Here is a 16,470-nt window from a genome sequence, read left to right on the forward strand (position 1 = left end):
ACACACACACACACACACACATATATATGTTATAATATATATATATATATATATATAAATATATATATATATATATACACACACACCAAAAAAAAAAAGATAAATAGCCTGAATCTAATTTGAGGAAATGCCAGACAAACTCAAATTAAAGGACATGTTATTAAATAACTGACTTGTTACTTTCAAATATATCATGGTTTTAAAAGTCCAGACATGATTGAGGAGTCATTCCAGATCAAAGGAGATTAAAGAGGAATGACAACTAGACACAGGGGGAAAAAAAGGTTTGCTGTCGGGGAAATGGAGGTCATTCTGCTTTCTGGAATCTTCCCAACTTCCATCAAATGGCCTTCCATCCTGAACCTCTTGTTCCACATCAGTGATGTGAGTGAGCCAGAAGTCAGGAAGCTGGAACTAACCAGCTGCGGGACCTCCTTCTCAGAGCTTTCTCATCTCTTCAGTAACAAGGTTCATCCTTCAGGTTTTGAATTATTCCCGAGCTTCCCATCAGCTCGAAAACGACAATCCTGCGTTTCTGCAAAATCTGATTGCAGAAGTTTTTCATGTTAGATGTTCTCTCCAAGAAGACGTGCCAGAAATTAAAAAGCAATAATACAACACTTATTTTATAGATGGAGTCATTTCCATAGAGGAGACTATAATAGAGATTTGCCATTTCAGTCCACAAAGTTTCATATGAGTGACTGAGCAAGGATTTCTCGCTCCCGGTCCTAACAACTATGTCTTTTTGGAGGAAAACAGCGTCTTTGGCAAGAAGGTGGTTGCTCAAAGTATGTCCACAGAAACTTATTTTGAGACGACCCTTTTGAGACTATAGGTCACTGGAAGACGTGAAGTTTGCTCATTCTATGTGAATGTGTTGTTCTGGTGAATGTGTGTCTACACGTATGTGTCTGTATACGTGTGTGTGTTTAATCCGCTTGCACATGGAGTCATTTAACATACTGCGGCTTACCTAAGTGGCAATCTTTCTTTGTGGGATTTGCCAGGCTTGGAAACCAAGGACTGGCTTTTCAAAGAGGTGTTTTATCAAAAGGTTGATACGGCCATAGACACAACAAAGGTGTGATGCAAACCCCGCTCGTTGCCTTCCAGCAAGCTCCCGTGCACATCCATTTACACGCATGCCGACTCCAGAGGGAACCCACTCCTGGTGGCTAGGATTAATTCTGAGGATGCTGATTTTAATTTGTCATTCAGTCTGCAGCCCAGCTATGGAGTGAATATCTGGGCAGGAGAGACGCACCACCTTCCCAGCCCCTGCTGGTTGGCAACACACTCAAAGCAATGAGAAAAAAGAATCCAAAAGAAAGAGAGGGAACAGCAGGGGTCCTGGGTTTCCAAATCCGCTCAGTTTCCAAGATCCTGTGTTTTGATACAGAGCCTCAGGAGACTGACAGATGCTGTATTTCCAGTCTGATTTGTGAGATTTTTTCTGTTTGCTTGCCTTTGCTTTTTGTTTCATGTTTTGAATTTGCATTGAAGGTATTTTTGCTCTTGTTGGAGAAAATTAAGGCAGAAAACTTTTAGGAACTTGACATTGAGGCTTGAGATCAAGTGAAAGGGCAGAAATTAACAGGCGACCCAAGGGTATGAAAACATGGTTTTAACTGAGAAAAGATACAAGGTAAGGAAACATTTCTGAAAGAGAAAATACTCTGTTTTCTCCTGAGCTACCGGATACCAACTTTCAAATTATACGCCTCTCACTTGAAAATGAATTTTTTATATAAGTCAGTGTTTGTTTATATCAAATCATACGTACACGCAGGTCAAGGATCCAAATTAGTTCTTCCTGCAAGGCTTGTTACAAAACACAGCGTTCTGATCTCCCCTTTTTTATTTCCCTAAAAGCAACAACTTTCAACTCTTCTACAGATGCTCTGTGAATTTATGCACGTATCTCTAAAGAACGTGCAACTGTTTCTGCTTGATTTTTTGATTATAGATATTATCAATTAATTCCCCACTATGAAAGATTAGCTCTTTTTTTTACCACCTCCTGGTCCCAAGTACGTACATCCATTATAGGCTTCCTGTTCACACATTTTCCAATACACTTGCATTATAATTTTGGTTATGGTATTCAGTGTACCCACTGGGTAAACACTCTCTGCAGCTGAACCATGATTACTTTTATTTTCCTTCTCACCATGTTTTCCTTGCCTGGAGTTAATAATTACCTTGCCTTTTCCCCCCTTTTGCTTAGCCTCTTTATTAAAAAAACAATTAAAAATGAACCTTGAGACTCTGAGCCAATGGTAGAGCTCTATACAACAGGTTCAATATGCTAGGTGTTCTATCAATTATATTTCTTTTTATTATTATCCTGGTTGTTCCCTCTGCTCCTCTTTGTGTTGGAATTCCCATTTTCCTGGACCCCACGTGTTCTTCCTTTTTGGATTATTTGCTTAATTTGCTTAATGGGATATATTTTCCGGTAGCTTCTTGGGGAAGACTGCATTGGAGGTAAATTCTCGAGGCAATTTTTATGCATGCCTAAAAAAGGCTTTTTTCAACCCTCACATTTAGTTGCTGACTTAGCTCACTATAGAATTTTAGACTGAGAATCATTTGGTAGTGTGGGAATTCATTTTTTTAAAAAAGCCCAGTCAACAATACCTGGATGTAATAGTTAGCTTGTGCTAAGGTACGCTGCAGTAACAAATAACCCTCCAAAATCCCATTCATTTACAATGGTGATAGTTTCTTTCTCACTCACATTTTACGCTGTCAGCTACGAGTCATCTCTAATTTGGCTCCATGGGCCTTCTCACTTCAAGATCTAGGAGGAGGTAGCAGTTTCTATCTGAGCCACTCCTTTCCTGGCGAGGGAAAGAGTAGAAGGATTGATGGTATCACATGACTTGTAAAGTTTTTGCCTAAACGTCATTAGCTAAAGAAAGTCCATGTCAAGGCTGAAGATGGAATGGGGGGTTACATTTCTAATGCATGAAGATATTACAAGTTATGCGACAACTGGAGGGGATCTATTAGCCTCTCACAGAAAGGGAAATAAACAATTAAAAATATATTACAACCAAAAAGATCATGTTAATGTTAGGGTAACATCTATATTTGTCTTCCCAGAGGATTTTTTATAGCCTGTTTTTCTGAGCTTAAATAGTCAAAACATGGGTAGGTTATACCTCATATTCAATGTCTTCCATTTATTCACCTGTATTTCGCTCTTTCACTGCCATGAGTATGGTTAAGACATGTCGATGTTTGCTCCAACTTAGTCCTAGAAGTATGTTTTCAATGTTAAAATGGACTGTAGAAGCCATTTGGTATAAACCACCGATTAGGTACAAATTTCTAGATTGTAAACCTTGGCTCTCTCACTTAAAATCCCTCAATTACATATTGGAGTTTACATCACTCATACATAAAACAGGGATATTGAAAGTTGACTCAACAGGCTGTTCTGAGAATTAAATTAAAGGCCATAGTATATTCAAAGAAACATAGCCAAGTGTGTGACTTATATCAGGTACTCTCTTCATATTCATTAAATGGAATTTCTGCAGGTTATGAATCAAAAGAAGCTTGACATCAGAAACAGAGTAAGAACTAAGAATACATTAGCCCCCAAACTCTCTTATTAGAGATGCTATTTACTGTCATTGTCAGTATTTTTAGTTATAGTCAATATTCTCATTTATAACCTAAACTCAGATTCCCAGAAAAGCTGAGTCAAAAGTAGACTTAAAAGAAAGCCAAGTTCATTTGTGTCATTTTTTTAGATTCCACATATAATTGATATCATGATATCACGTTCTCTGTCTGACACAAATGAACTTATTTACAAACCAGAAACAGACTCACAGACATAGAAAACAAACTTATGATTACCAAAGGGAAAAGGGAGAGGGAGTGATAAATCAGGAGTTTGGGATTAGTGGATATAAACTCTTATATGTAAAATAGATAAACAACAAGGTCCTACTATAGAGCACAGGGAACTATATTCAATATCTTGTTATAACCTATAATGAAAAAGAATATGAAAAAGAATATATATGTATAACTGAATCACTGCTCTGTACAGCAGAAACTAACACAACACTGTAAATCAACAACCATTCTATAAGAAATAAAAGAAAGCCAATGAATGCTACATCATTTTCAACCTACTTCTGATTTTTTTTTAGGAACATTGCTCCACAGGTATGGTTTAGAAACATGTACAGGAACCCATGCATGTATTTGTGGCTGTCTTATCATCGACAGTAGATTGTGAAAATTCTCACTGTCTCACAACAGCCCATCCTGGCTTCCAGCCTGCTGTGTGTTTGGTCCCAGGGAGCAGTTTGAGAATTCTCCCAGGGCTACGGAGGCAAAGTTTACTGAAATCAATCTGAGATGCAAGGTGATAATTTCCAAACTGGTCTCATCATCAAATGTAAAGTTCGATTTTATTCTTGGACTCTGCAGAAGTCAGAGGATGAACTTTTACTGCCTTTGTGAAACTTTTCCCTCCAACAACTTTGATTTTAGAAAACTCAAGTTTTGACCTCCGAGTGTACTCTGAGTTTATTGTAAAAGAAGCCCCTAGCTCAGTGTGTACTGCCATCTTGGCAATACCAAAGGTAAATCATATCTGATAGCACACTAATGGCTACTGCTAACCCTCAGTACTTTCCCCAGGAGAACTGTATTTCCTGGGTGGGAATGATGAAGTTGTTATTTACAGCACAGAATCTCCATAAGGCGCCCACAACGGATCTAAACTCTGTTCCTTGATACATGGGTACCATTTTCTTCCTCTCTCGTTCTCTCTTTCTCTGTGTCACTTTTTTTCTTCTCAAGGCATTCATATTGGCCTCTATCTTCTCTTCTGACATTTGCCTCTATGTTTGAAATAACAGTAAATAACACAGAACTTAATGGCTGTGTAAACATCATAGTCAAGTCAGGATCAAAAATCCCTTGCCCTCAACATTTTTCTTTCTAATAGAAATCCAGACTTATAGTTCTTAGGGGGGAAATTATGTTAGTGAAACCTAAAAATACATTAGCACTTGATAAATGACTCTCGAAAGCCTCGGATGTGATTGTTATGTAATCTACAATGCTGAAGATGAATATTTGTTTCTCAGGGTGGGTGTGAATGGAAGGGCGTTAAATTGGCCCTCAAGGACTCGGACTCCGGATTTTAGTTTTTGTTTCAGTTTCCCAGGACTGCCATAACAAACGACACAGACTGAGCAGCTTAAGAGAAGATGAATTTATTATTTCACAGTCCTGGAGGCCAGAAGTCTGATGTCAAGGTGTTGATGGGGCTGTGCTCCCAGAGGCTGTAGGACAGCATCCTTTCCTGCCTCTTCCAGCTTCTGGGGGCTGGTGGTGTTCCCTGGCTTGTGGCCACATCTCTCCATCTCCACGTTGCCTTCTCCTCTGCCTCTCTCAAAATCCCCTCTGCCTCCCTCGTATAAAGATATGTGCGATGGCAGGTAGGATTCAGCCGAATAATCCAGATAGCTCATCCTCTGCAGATCTGTAACTTAATCACATCGTTTGCCGCAAATGATACCGTTACACGTTCCTGGGATTTGACGTGGATATCTTCTCAAGGACCACTCTTAACTCTCTACAGTTCTTATCCTAACTCCCAAAGTTATAAAATCAAGTGTGATTTTTCCTTTGGGGGACTAAACCTCCAGAGAACTCTTCCCAATGGGTTTCTGACATCCTTGGTTGGGAGATTCCCTTCATTCAAGTTCAGTCTGAGGTCACTGGTCTTCACTCTCCCTCTGGCCACCCCTGGCGCCTTCTCATTTGTTTTCTAATGTGGACACCCAGGGATTTTCCTGATGCACTGTCTCCTTTCTTCACCTTCAATGATCTATTAATGAGCTTTATTCTAAAAAACAAAAAACAAAACAAAAAAAACAAAAACAAAAAAACCCCCCAGATTTGAGGCCATTCCAGATCTAAGGCTTGGAGGTGGGACAGTTTGACGTGTCTTGTGGATGACTGTCCCCCCTGGGCACTCCCACTGAAGATTCTCTTCTATGCTTGGTTCTTGAAGGCTTCACTGGCTTTCCTTGGGGCTTAGAGGCCTTTTAGCTCAGGGAGCTCACTGGAATCGGATTCCAGCTTTCGCCATCTGGTCTCCATTTTTCAGGGGTGAGCAAGGGGAATGCCATTAATAGGTACGAGAGGAGACAGTGAAGAGAAGGGTAACACTTGCCCCTCGTTTCCATCACAATGGTTGGAACAAACCATCAGAACAATTGGGATGTGTGTCCGCACACTCCCTCCATCTCTGTACCTACAGTAAATGCCCCGAACGTCAAGTCCAGAACTAGACTGAGTTTTCTGAGTTCTTCCCTGCCCTGGACTTGGCTTGCGGCTGTCATTTATTTTCCTGGGAATTAGCACATCTCTAGTTTACTCCTCAGTTCTGAACAGCCTCCTACGTCTTTGTCCTCTGCTCCCTCCTGCCAGACTCAGTCTCTCTTCACTCCAGAGCACAATGAATTGTTTCTGCCCTGACCCACTGCTAGGAATAAGCTTGACAGGGCTTGAACACAAAATGACTAAAACAAAGGTGTGAGGTAAACAACAGGGGCGTATGGTATAGCAGAGGAAACTATATTCAATTTTGTAATAACCTATAACAAAAAAGAACATGAAAAAGAATATATACATGTATAACTGAATCACAACACTGTACCAGAAACTAACACAACATTGTAAATCCACTACACTTCAATTTAAAAAAAGCTCAATCCTTTTTATTGGTTAGTTTATTCCATGATATGTATGTGCTGAAATTGGTTTAACCAGACACTTGTTAAAGGACATAATTCCAATTTTTAGCTGTTACAAATAAAACATTTGTGTAAAAAAACAAAAATAAAACAGAGGTGTGGTTTCTGGCTGATTCACTCTGAAATGGATCAGGATGAAAATGAAGTACTCAGCACAATTTAATGCGTGGCCACCTCCCGTCCCCTCTACTTTCCACGTCTCGTCACAAGGGAGCTTGTGGAGTGTATATGGATGGATTGTCACGTACCCTGGAAAAGTGATTCGAATTTCGTGCCTTATATACACTCACTCACCAGCATCTCTTACCAGCAACAAGCCTCCCTGTCTGTTTCACCAGGTGAAGAAAACCTTGGGTGGCTCGATACAGGGTCTGCCTATCAAAGCTGGTGGCTTTCATAAAATTAGGAGAAAAATTAGAAGAAAGACAAAGTACTCCAAATGAGGGTATTTGTTTCCTAGGGCTGAAGTAATAAATTACCACAAACTGGGTGGTTTTAAGACAACAGAAATTTAGTCTCACATTTCTGGAGGCTAAAATTCTGAAAACACTGTATCGGCAGAGCTGCTCTTTCTCTCTCGATGTTCGGGGTCGGGGGGTCCTTGGTTGCCTCTTCCAGCTTCTGGAGGCTGCTGGTGTTTCTTGGCTGGGGCAGCATATTTCCAATCTCCGTTCATCTCAACTTGGCTTCCTTCTCTATGCTTGTGTTTTCTTTCCTTTTATTCTCCCCTAAGGTCACTGGATTGAGGACATACTCCAAACCAACATGACCTCATCTCAAGATCTTTAAATTAACTGCACCTGCAAAGATCCTTTTTCTAAGAAATTCATTCACAGGTTCCAGACAGACCCATCTTTTTGCTTTGGGGTGGGGTGGGGGTGGGGAGGCACTAGTCAACTCACTACAATGAGTATATGATTGGCTCTGATTTCTCATGGGCCACAATCGTCTTTTCTATACTCTTACTTTGGGCTCTTAAACCCCAGGCGCTAGGCTGCATAAGGAATGACCTGAAAAACTGATCACCTAATGAGGAAGTGCTTTTCTGCCTCACGATGCATGGTTGTGAGTTGGATTCCATCACGGTGGACGACTGTGAAAGACAGTATCAGGAGACATGCTAACATGAAAACGGGATTCCCTGCCTGGCCGTTGGATTTTAATGCTGACGTTTCAGCGTTTTCTATTTCTCCAGTCATATAACCCATCTCTGCCCCGTGTGCATTTTCCTCTGATGTCAAAGAAAGGGGTAATATTTTCTTGTCAAAGGTGGTAGTTCTTCTGTGAATTGTGATTTTCTTAACATGAACACAGTTTGGTGAGAACAATATTGCCACAAAGAATACATTACTAGACTTAACAGGTGATGTTTCACCATACACCTTATAACCTCCAAATTGCTTGGAAATATTGTTTCTAGCACTACAAATAAATCTTTTGGCTAGTTTGAACTTTAGATAATATCTAAATTCCCTTAAGCACCCTCTAGCCAACCCACTGAGTGACCACAGGTTTACTTTGCAGAATCTGTTTTTACGCTTTATTCCTTTACAGAAACAGTCACACTTTGATAGGATGTCTGTGAAAGAGTGTGGGTGTGGGATTTGTACTCTTCATGGTTGTGTAAATAAATTCCCCCTAGGAAAATGCCAGCTGCTCTTCTAAGAAAGGAATAACTTATCTGACCATCAGCTTTGGGATTAATTAAAAAATACGATGGTATCTTATTCAAAACACAAAATGACCATTCTCCCTTAAACCTTGGCAGGCCTAATAGATCCTTTCCCATCTTATATTTCAGGGGTTCAGTCTGTCTTCACACAGGACATTTGGACAGTGCTTCTCAAATTTTAACGTGCATACAAATCAATGGGGGATCTTGTTAAAAATGCAGATTCTGATTAAGTGAGCCTGACATGAGGTCTGAGGTTCTGAGCTTCTAACAAGCTCCCAGGTGATGCCCCCATGCTGCTGGTCTGTGGACCACACTTTGAATAGCAAGATTGTAGGATGCATCACATGGGAAAAGCAATAAAAAGATGGTATTTAGGGGAAAAAAATGCTTGGTTTGGAAAATAATTGATTATCTTCAGTTCTAGAATCTTGGAAAATGAGTGTAGGGTTCATGGTCTACTTGTGGAATTTGAACTCTGAAGATGACTTCTGCCATGTAATCTCTTGAGTTTTCCTGCTCAACACTCAAATTTCCTTTAAGGAATTACTCCTGCTCCAGCTGATGAATTCCTACAGAGAATGACAAGTACGGGGCTGACTTCCTACCCAACCACCATCACCACTTTTTACTATCGCAGGGGCAGTGCACGCCCCAGGATGAACATACATGCCTCTCTGGATGAATATATGGAATTTCCAAAGGGAAATCCCTTTTCTGCTGAGAATGATAAGCTGGAGGGATGTGACTCTGGGACTCTTTGTAAAAAGGAAGCCAGCAGATAAAAGCAAACAAAACCAGCAAGACTTTTATAACTGGATTACGCATGATTGATGTCCATTGTTCTTATTGTGTAAGGTTATACATTTCCCAAGATATTTTCAGTTGTGCTATTTGCCACTTGTAACTGAAAGCATTTTGATGAATACATTTGCAGAGATTTAAATCAACTGGTCCACTGAATAACTGTATCTTCACTTAGCTTCCCCAGGAAGCAAGGGCTGAGGCCAAAGTTTTTGTGCTTCAACTTTACTAGGAAACTTGATCGAGGGAAGGAGGAGTGAGGATTTAGGAAAATCAGGTAGGGAAGGAGAATCGGTGGGAAGGTGTGTCACTGAGCTGACCACTGCTTTGTATCAAGATCATCTGGTTGCTGATTTCTGTAGGATCCTTTGCTGAGGGTCTGTAGGATCTCTATGTCTCAGGGAAGTCTGCTTGGTCGGAAGGAAGGCAGAAGAATGTATCAGCCCTGCTTTCTCCCTTTGGGCAAAAAGTTGTTTTAATTCACCTCTACCTCCAAGTTGTATTTGTGTGGACATGCAGTCCCTTGGCATTCCAAGATCACCAACAATAGAGCCTCAGGGCAGGAAGTAACAAGGGAGGCCCTTTGGGATGGTCCTTACATGAAGTTGGCTGGTCACTGCAATGCCATCTGTCCTAGAACAAGTGGCAAGGCTCCTGGAGACAGGTGAGGATGGAAAAACCTGAGCTAGTGCGTGCTGAAGTTGTCTTCTAAGTCTATACGCTCTCTTCTGCACCCTGGTGACTAAAATCACCGGCCCAACACGCCCCTCTAGACAGTATTTTATGCAGTGCAGTCTTCTCTTGAAGCTCTTCAACTGAGAGTCCTCCGGAGACACCACGTGTGTTATTTCCCTAGAGCTGTTGTCACAAAGCACCACAAACTGTGGCTTAAAATCTCAGAAATTCATTTTCCTATTTCTGGAGGCTGGAAGCCTGAAATCAAGGTGTCACCAGGGCTGTGCTGCTTCCAAAGCTGCCAGGCGGAATCCTTTCTCACCTCTTCCAGCTTCTGCTGGTTCCTCACTCTGTTCGGCTTGTAGCAGCATACTTCAGTTTCTCCCTCCATCCTCACGTGGCCTTCTTCTATGGCTCTGCCTCCTCTCCTTTTCTTATAAGAACGCAAGCCATTGGATTTGGCATCCGCTCTACATCTACAATGATGCCATCTTGAGATTCTTAACTAATGAAATCTGCAAAGACCCTATTTCCAAATAAAGTCACATTCTGGTTCCAGGTGCACATGAATTTTGGGGAGACACCATGGTAAAGTTTTGAGAGTAGAGAGCAGCTTAGTTTATTGCATTGTGTGTGATCTCATTGACCTCATGATGCACGCAAGTGTGACAGGTTTGTGCAGCTCAAAATAACACGTTTCTGTGTATAATTCTTCTTGAGGATTTTACGGTATGGCTCAAGTTCCTCACCCCATTTCAATATAATTTTGATCCCTTCCAAGTTACTTGCTCATCTATTAAAATAGCAGCTTGTATCCCAGAACAAGCAGTGGGGAGGCATTAATATTATGCCAATACATATGCAAATATATGCAAAATATTTAAAATAGATACCAATATATTTTAATGTGTCCTAAGGGTGCTCATTCAGTCATTTCATCTTTTTTTCCCCCTTGTTCTGCTATGAGATATAAAGTCCAATGCCCCAAACCAAAGGATATTTGAAAATCTCAGCTAAACTCATCGGGCCCCCACCCACAGAATCCAAGAGCTGGAGGTACCACTGAGGATCCCACCTGTTTCCACTAAAATCTGCATCACCTGTTCTCTAAACATACGGTAAACATCAAAATTACATTGGTTATATAAAGCAAGTATGGACAACAGAAAAATCCAAACTCTGAGAATGTCCTAATCAAAAAAGGACATGGAATATAAAAAAAAAACAAAAATTTTAAAAGGGCAATTCTTCAGATGCAGATCAAACTGATGAGGCATATTTTGAAACATTCATTGCAGACCTTTTCCTGGGACTCGTGTCGCAGTGATACGATTTGCTCTGTATTAGGAGTCTAGGTATCTTTTTTTAAAATTCCTAATGAGTGAGTGAATAAATGAATTGTATCTTTTTTAGGCCCCTTTATTCCCTCCTTCAACTCTGCTTCATTGTGTCTTAAGTTCCCCTTTACTGGAGTCTTAGCCACTCTTCATTTAGGGAATCAGGCTGAAAATTCGTGGGGAAATTGCCACAATAGCTTAAATTCACGCTAAGATGCAAATGACACATCAAAGTCTTCTCTGAAAGTACCTGTTAATTGTGGGCTGAAGTAGACCCCTATAAGGGATCTTGAGAGAGGTCACAAAGCAGAGGTTACCTTACACATACATATTCACATGACAGAATTTCCATTTAAGGCCCAACTTCAAAGCTCTTATCCTTCAAGGTTAGAGCTGTGCTTAACTCTCTACCCCCCTAGCCTTGTGACCTAACAGCCCTTGAGTAAGTGGAAGAGGCAGAACTCTTGGGACTAACTCAAAGCGCAGGGATGGAATATGAAAAATGTAAGAGAATTGTGTTCATCCACCTTTCAGCCCGCCTGCAACTTACGTATCACAATATTACAATAGAGTTTAAACTCTTCTTGAGTGAACTCTGTCGGCTTAACTCTGCTGATTGTTTCTTTGCTTCAAAATGAAAGTATATAATTTGGAGAAAGAGTAGTAACCGAAAAGTGGCGTACTACTTGGATTTCTTTTGGAAACAACAGAGAACGATCGCTAGGGGAAAAAGTTTTGGTAGGTAAGGGAGAGGAAAGAGACGTGAATGGAGGACAGCGGGATGATGACAATCTGTGGAGCCCGTGAAGTGGGGACAGATTTTAGTACTTTGGGAGTAAACCCGGTGTTGCCTGCTGCTGAGGTGAGATACTAACGTGGGGCGTGGCCAAGTGGGGAAAGAATATTTTAAGGATCAGTGGTCTATGAACAAGACCCTCCTTTAGTGCTTTCAGAAAGATTTCATTATAGATTCAATTTGCTTTTCAATTAATTCCTACAACTTCAAGCTGTCGGGATCCAACCATGTGCAGAAGCTGCTTTAAAACAAGAGGGGGTGAGCCCGGCTGATGGGGGTGACAATTCAATGAGAGAGAGAGGAGGCATTAACCCTAGTGAGGCTCTGAAACTGTGCACAAGCTGTGGACGGTTTTATCTGTGCAGCAGCCCACGGGTCCGGTACCCCATGCATGGGCACGCATCATGCCAACAGTCATGTTGAGCTGGTGTGCGGTGGCTGCTCAGAGGTCCAGAGCCTCTCTCGGAGGGCAGTGAGGGAGGAGAGGAGGCAGGGAAATCCCACTGCTCCCCATTGCCAGGTCTGCTCCCCATCGCCGCCTTGTTCCCACCTTCCCATGGACGTAGTAAGGCAGGGTCCTCCCAGGGCAGCCTGTATCCCCTCTAATCCCTGAGAATTATGGGTCTGCTTGGTGCCGGGGCTGTGCGGTGGGGCCTGGTGTTTACAGCAACATCCCTGGGAGCTTGGTTTTGTTCTAACGGCACCTTTCTCATCCTCAATCGAGGAATCTGTCATAACAAGCTCCCATAAATTTCTGCCAGCGCCTCCGTTTTACCACCTCCAGCCTCTCAGCTGTTATATAGGGCCCATCAATCTCGTCAGGACCGTCTCACCACACTGGGTGCCTGGCTGCCTCTGCCTCCCCCGGCTCAGTGTGGCTTGGCCACAAAGGAAGGGGCTGCAGTGGGGTCTGAGCCGACCCTGGTGGGGGGGGGGCCCTGAAGATGATTGGGATTTTGGGACCAAGTAAGAGGAGGGGAAGAAGGAGAAGAAACAGGGGTGTAGCAATGAGGTCTCCGAGGGGCAAAGTATTTCAGAAGCCGGAATTGGCTAGAGAGACTTGCAGGGGTGTCGTGTCTGTGCTGATAGATACACAGACCTCAGCAGGTTCCAGCAGCTCAAAGGATAGGACCTGTCCATGACTGATTTTCCTCCACGTTTGATTAGAACTAGAAATGGAGGAAGGAGGGAGAGAGTAACTTCATGCCCTGGGCAGACTTTGACATTTGCAATAAATCAAGATCTTAATGGTATTTAAAAGGGAGCTTTATATCTAATGTGTTTCCTCCTATGTCAACTCGGGGTGCGTCCTTCCTCTTTCACTACGAGAAACGAGGACCAGACTTGGGAACACATGAAACGCCACCTGATCCAAGATGCAAAAAATAAATACATTAATCAGTAATCTATACCGAAAAGAAAGAAACACAGCTGCTTTCTGCGGAGGACACTTACATACAGTTCAAAGCGGCCCTCTGATGTCCTCTGGCCTGGCCCTCTTCCCTGGGTCAGCTGGGACCAAGACCTCATGCAATTCCTTCTACCTTGCTCTGATTTTCCAGCAAAAACACAATCTTTTCTCCACCTCGACTTTGCTGAGTCTCTGCAATAAAGAAAGAAGAGGGACAGAGATTAGGTAAGCCGACGAATCAACTTCCCCGGAACTGTGCGGGGCTCTGCAAGTTTATATTAACCATCAGCCAGAGCTGAAGTGGGGTGAACGGAGACAGGGGAAGTGCGGGAGGTGGGATTTGAAAAGTCTGGGGAAATGTGTTCCGTTCCTCTGCCGCACACCTTGTATGAGTGCCTGACATTCCTGCCTTGCTTCCCTGGGACACGGCCAGCTGTAGTGGAATTTGCTCTGCTCAGGCCCCGTTTCTATCTAACTGAATCCTAAAACCTTCCCCCATCGGAGGCTGCCATCACTTCCGTCAAGATTCCTATTTTTGCCCCCATTTCACTCTTGCTTCCGCTCCAGGTCCTCTTACTAGTCCTAATTTAATTCCCCTGGCTTCTCTTCCTCTTTCTTACGAGCTCTCTGGGTTTTTACAAAAGCCCAGTCTGCAGTGCCCTGAGGTTTCCTTACCACCTCTCTAAATTCTACATGCCTCACCTCAGAGCATCCCCGTCTCGTGAGACTCTACTGCCACAAATATTCAGACGACATAAACCTCCCTCTCCCTGCCCTGAGTCCCTTAGCTCCGGTCGGTGCCACCTTTCTCCTCTTCCCTGGGTCTTGCACTTAGATACCCTGTGATCCAGAAAACTCAGCACACTTCTGTTACCAACAACATGATTTTATTGAGCTCAGAGCCTTACATATATCTGTGGTTCTTCTCTCATGTATATCCTCACCTTCGCCTCAGTCATCATGCCCTGAATACAATGTAAAACGTCTAGAATCCCTTCCCTCCTTCCCTGTCCCATTGACATCGACCTTGACACTCTTAACCCCTCTGCCTCTTGCTTGGAGAAATAATATACATATATATGGAGGTGTGTATTTGTCTGTCTGTCTGTCTACCTATCTATCTATCTGTCTACCTACCTACCTATCTATCTATCTAAATTTCCTGGCTATTTATCTAAACTCTAATCCCTTCCTATTTCAATCCACCCTGATCAGCTGTTCTACACATTTGACTTTCCTCGGCTAACCCCTCTCGTCCCCAAATGAGAAAACCCTCTTGTTTAGAGGAAATCCCAAAGTCATGGGAGGCAGACCATGGCCTCTCACTATAGGTGCTGAACGGAAACAAGCATCTGTATCTCCGTTTTGGTCCCTTGGCAGCTAGCGCACAGGCATGTGACCGGAGTCCGGCCAAATGCATGACCCTCCCAGGGAATGTGAACCTTGAAGGAGCAGCAAGAAGACCTGGGAGGAGTTAAAGGTACCTTGCAGCAGCAGCAGCAGCAGAGTTCAGCAGTGTGGCCACAAGAGATGAGTGGTTTCTATTTATTTACTTTTTTATGGAAGTATAGTCAGTTTACCATGTCGTGTCAATTTCTGGTGGACAGCATAGCGATTCAATTATACATATATATTCCTTTTCATGTTATTTTTCATTATAGGCTATTATAAGGTATTAATAGAGTTCCCTGTGCTCTACAGTAGGACCGTGCTATTTATCTATTTTATATACAGTAGTTAGTATCTGCTAATCCCGAGCTCCCAATTTATCCCTCCACCCCGAAGTTTCTTTTTTGTTGAAATTATCCAGATGTAATAACCGTATTTTTTAGTTTCTTTATTTGATGCTCAGACATCTTGGGGCCTTGCTGACCGGGGAGGAATGAACGGTGCCTCCCAGGGCTAGCCAGTTCCTAGAGGCAGTAAAACACTCACCTCTGAGCACCACTTTCATATGCAAACCAGCCGCTCCAGAGCTGTAGCTGTGACCACCTCCTTTATAGGCTCTCACACTCTGGGTACCATGCCCCTAGCCTAACCACCCCAGGGCCAAGTACCCGTGGACTAAAGACAGCCCTGATGCCCCACAGCCAACCCAAGTTACTTAACCCAGCCAAACCTAAGCCTGCTCATCCTGCCTTGTTAGTTCCTTCCCATGGAAACTACAGGAAAGGCTCTTGTTTGCATTTTTTTCTCTTAACTTTCTCTGCCCCCTGACCAACGGTGGTGCCTCCCTGGTGTGGCCCTGGGTGACACGGTGTGCCTCCTGTTCTTAGGAATTTATTATGAGTATATAAATCTCCTTCTTTCTTGAAAATCACTACTGTGTCTGTGTGTCTCACCACATCCGAATCTCAGGTAGCCTTGAAACACCAGAAGCGGTTCTGATGCTGGCAGCCAAGGATGCCGCCTGGTCTAGTTCCTGCCTTATCAGAGTTTGCGAGGTGATATAGGAACTGGAAACCACTAAAACTAACTTAAGAGGGGTCTTATGGCAAAAGACCAAAAGGCAATCTCATCGAGATCTAAGAATAAGAAATCAAAAACAGCTTTAAAAGATTTGGACCAGAAAAGCTAGGGTCCAAGGCTCTCCCCACTATCCCTCCACATTCTGATGGCCTCTCTTCTCTGTTCTGAAACACCAAGCGGCTCTGCTCTCATTTTCTTTCTGATTCCAGCATTTGTCATCGGCATGCACAGGGCCCCACGCGGCTGCCCCAACCTGACCCAATTTGATCCTTCCGTTCAAACACTCATCAGGATGTAACTCTGTGCTCAGTGTACCACAGCCCATGGGCCAGGCCTGCCTGGCACCTGCTTATGTCAATAAAGCTTCATTGTAACAGCCAGTCCCACTCACATGTGCAGTTATCTGTGGCTGCTTGTGGGCCTCAACGACAGTTGAGTAGCTGGGATGGAGAGCAGATGGAAGGCACAAACAAAGTATTTACTCTCTGTTCCTTTTCAGAAGAAAA

General features: G+C 42.8%; 1 long non-coding RNA gene across 1 annotated transcript in view; it reads right to left on the minus strand.

Moving 5' to 3' along the window:
* Positions 1-2,758: 2,758 nt before the first annotated feature.
* The window catches only part of LOC140689445 (uncharacterized), a 220,974-nt gene continuing 207,262 nt past the window's right edge, over positions 2,759-16,470 (minus strand). The window contains exons 3-4 of the long non-coding RNA XR_012064386.1: positions 13,540-13,687; positions 2,759-2,846 (exon numbers count right to left, since the gene is read on the minus strand). This is a non-coding gene — a long non-coding RNA (uncharacterized lncRNA). The remainder of the gene's footprint in view (positions 2,847-13,539; positions 13,688-16,470) is intronic.

Source organism: Vicugna pacos, chromosome 26 (genome assembly GCF_048564905.1).
Source record: "Vicugna pacos chromosome 26, VicPac4, whole genome shotgun sequence".
In the NCBI taxonomy this organism is placed as follows: domain Eukaryota; kingdom Metazoa; phylum Chordata; class Mammalia; order Artiodactyla; family Camelidae; genus Vicugna; species Vicugna pacos.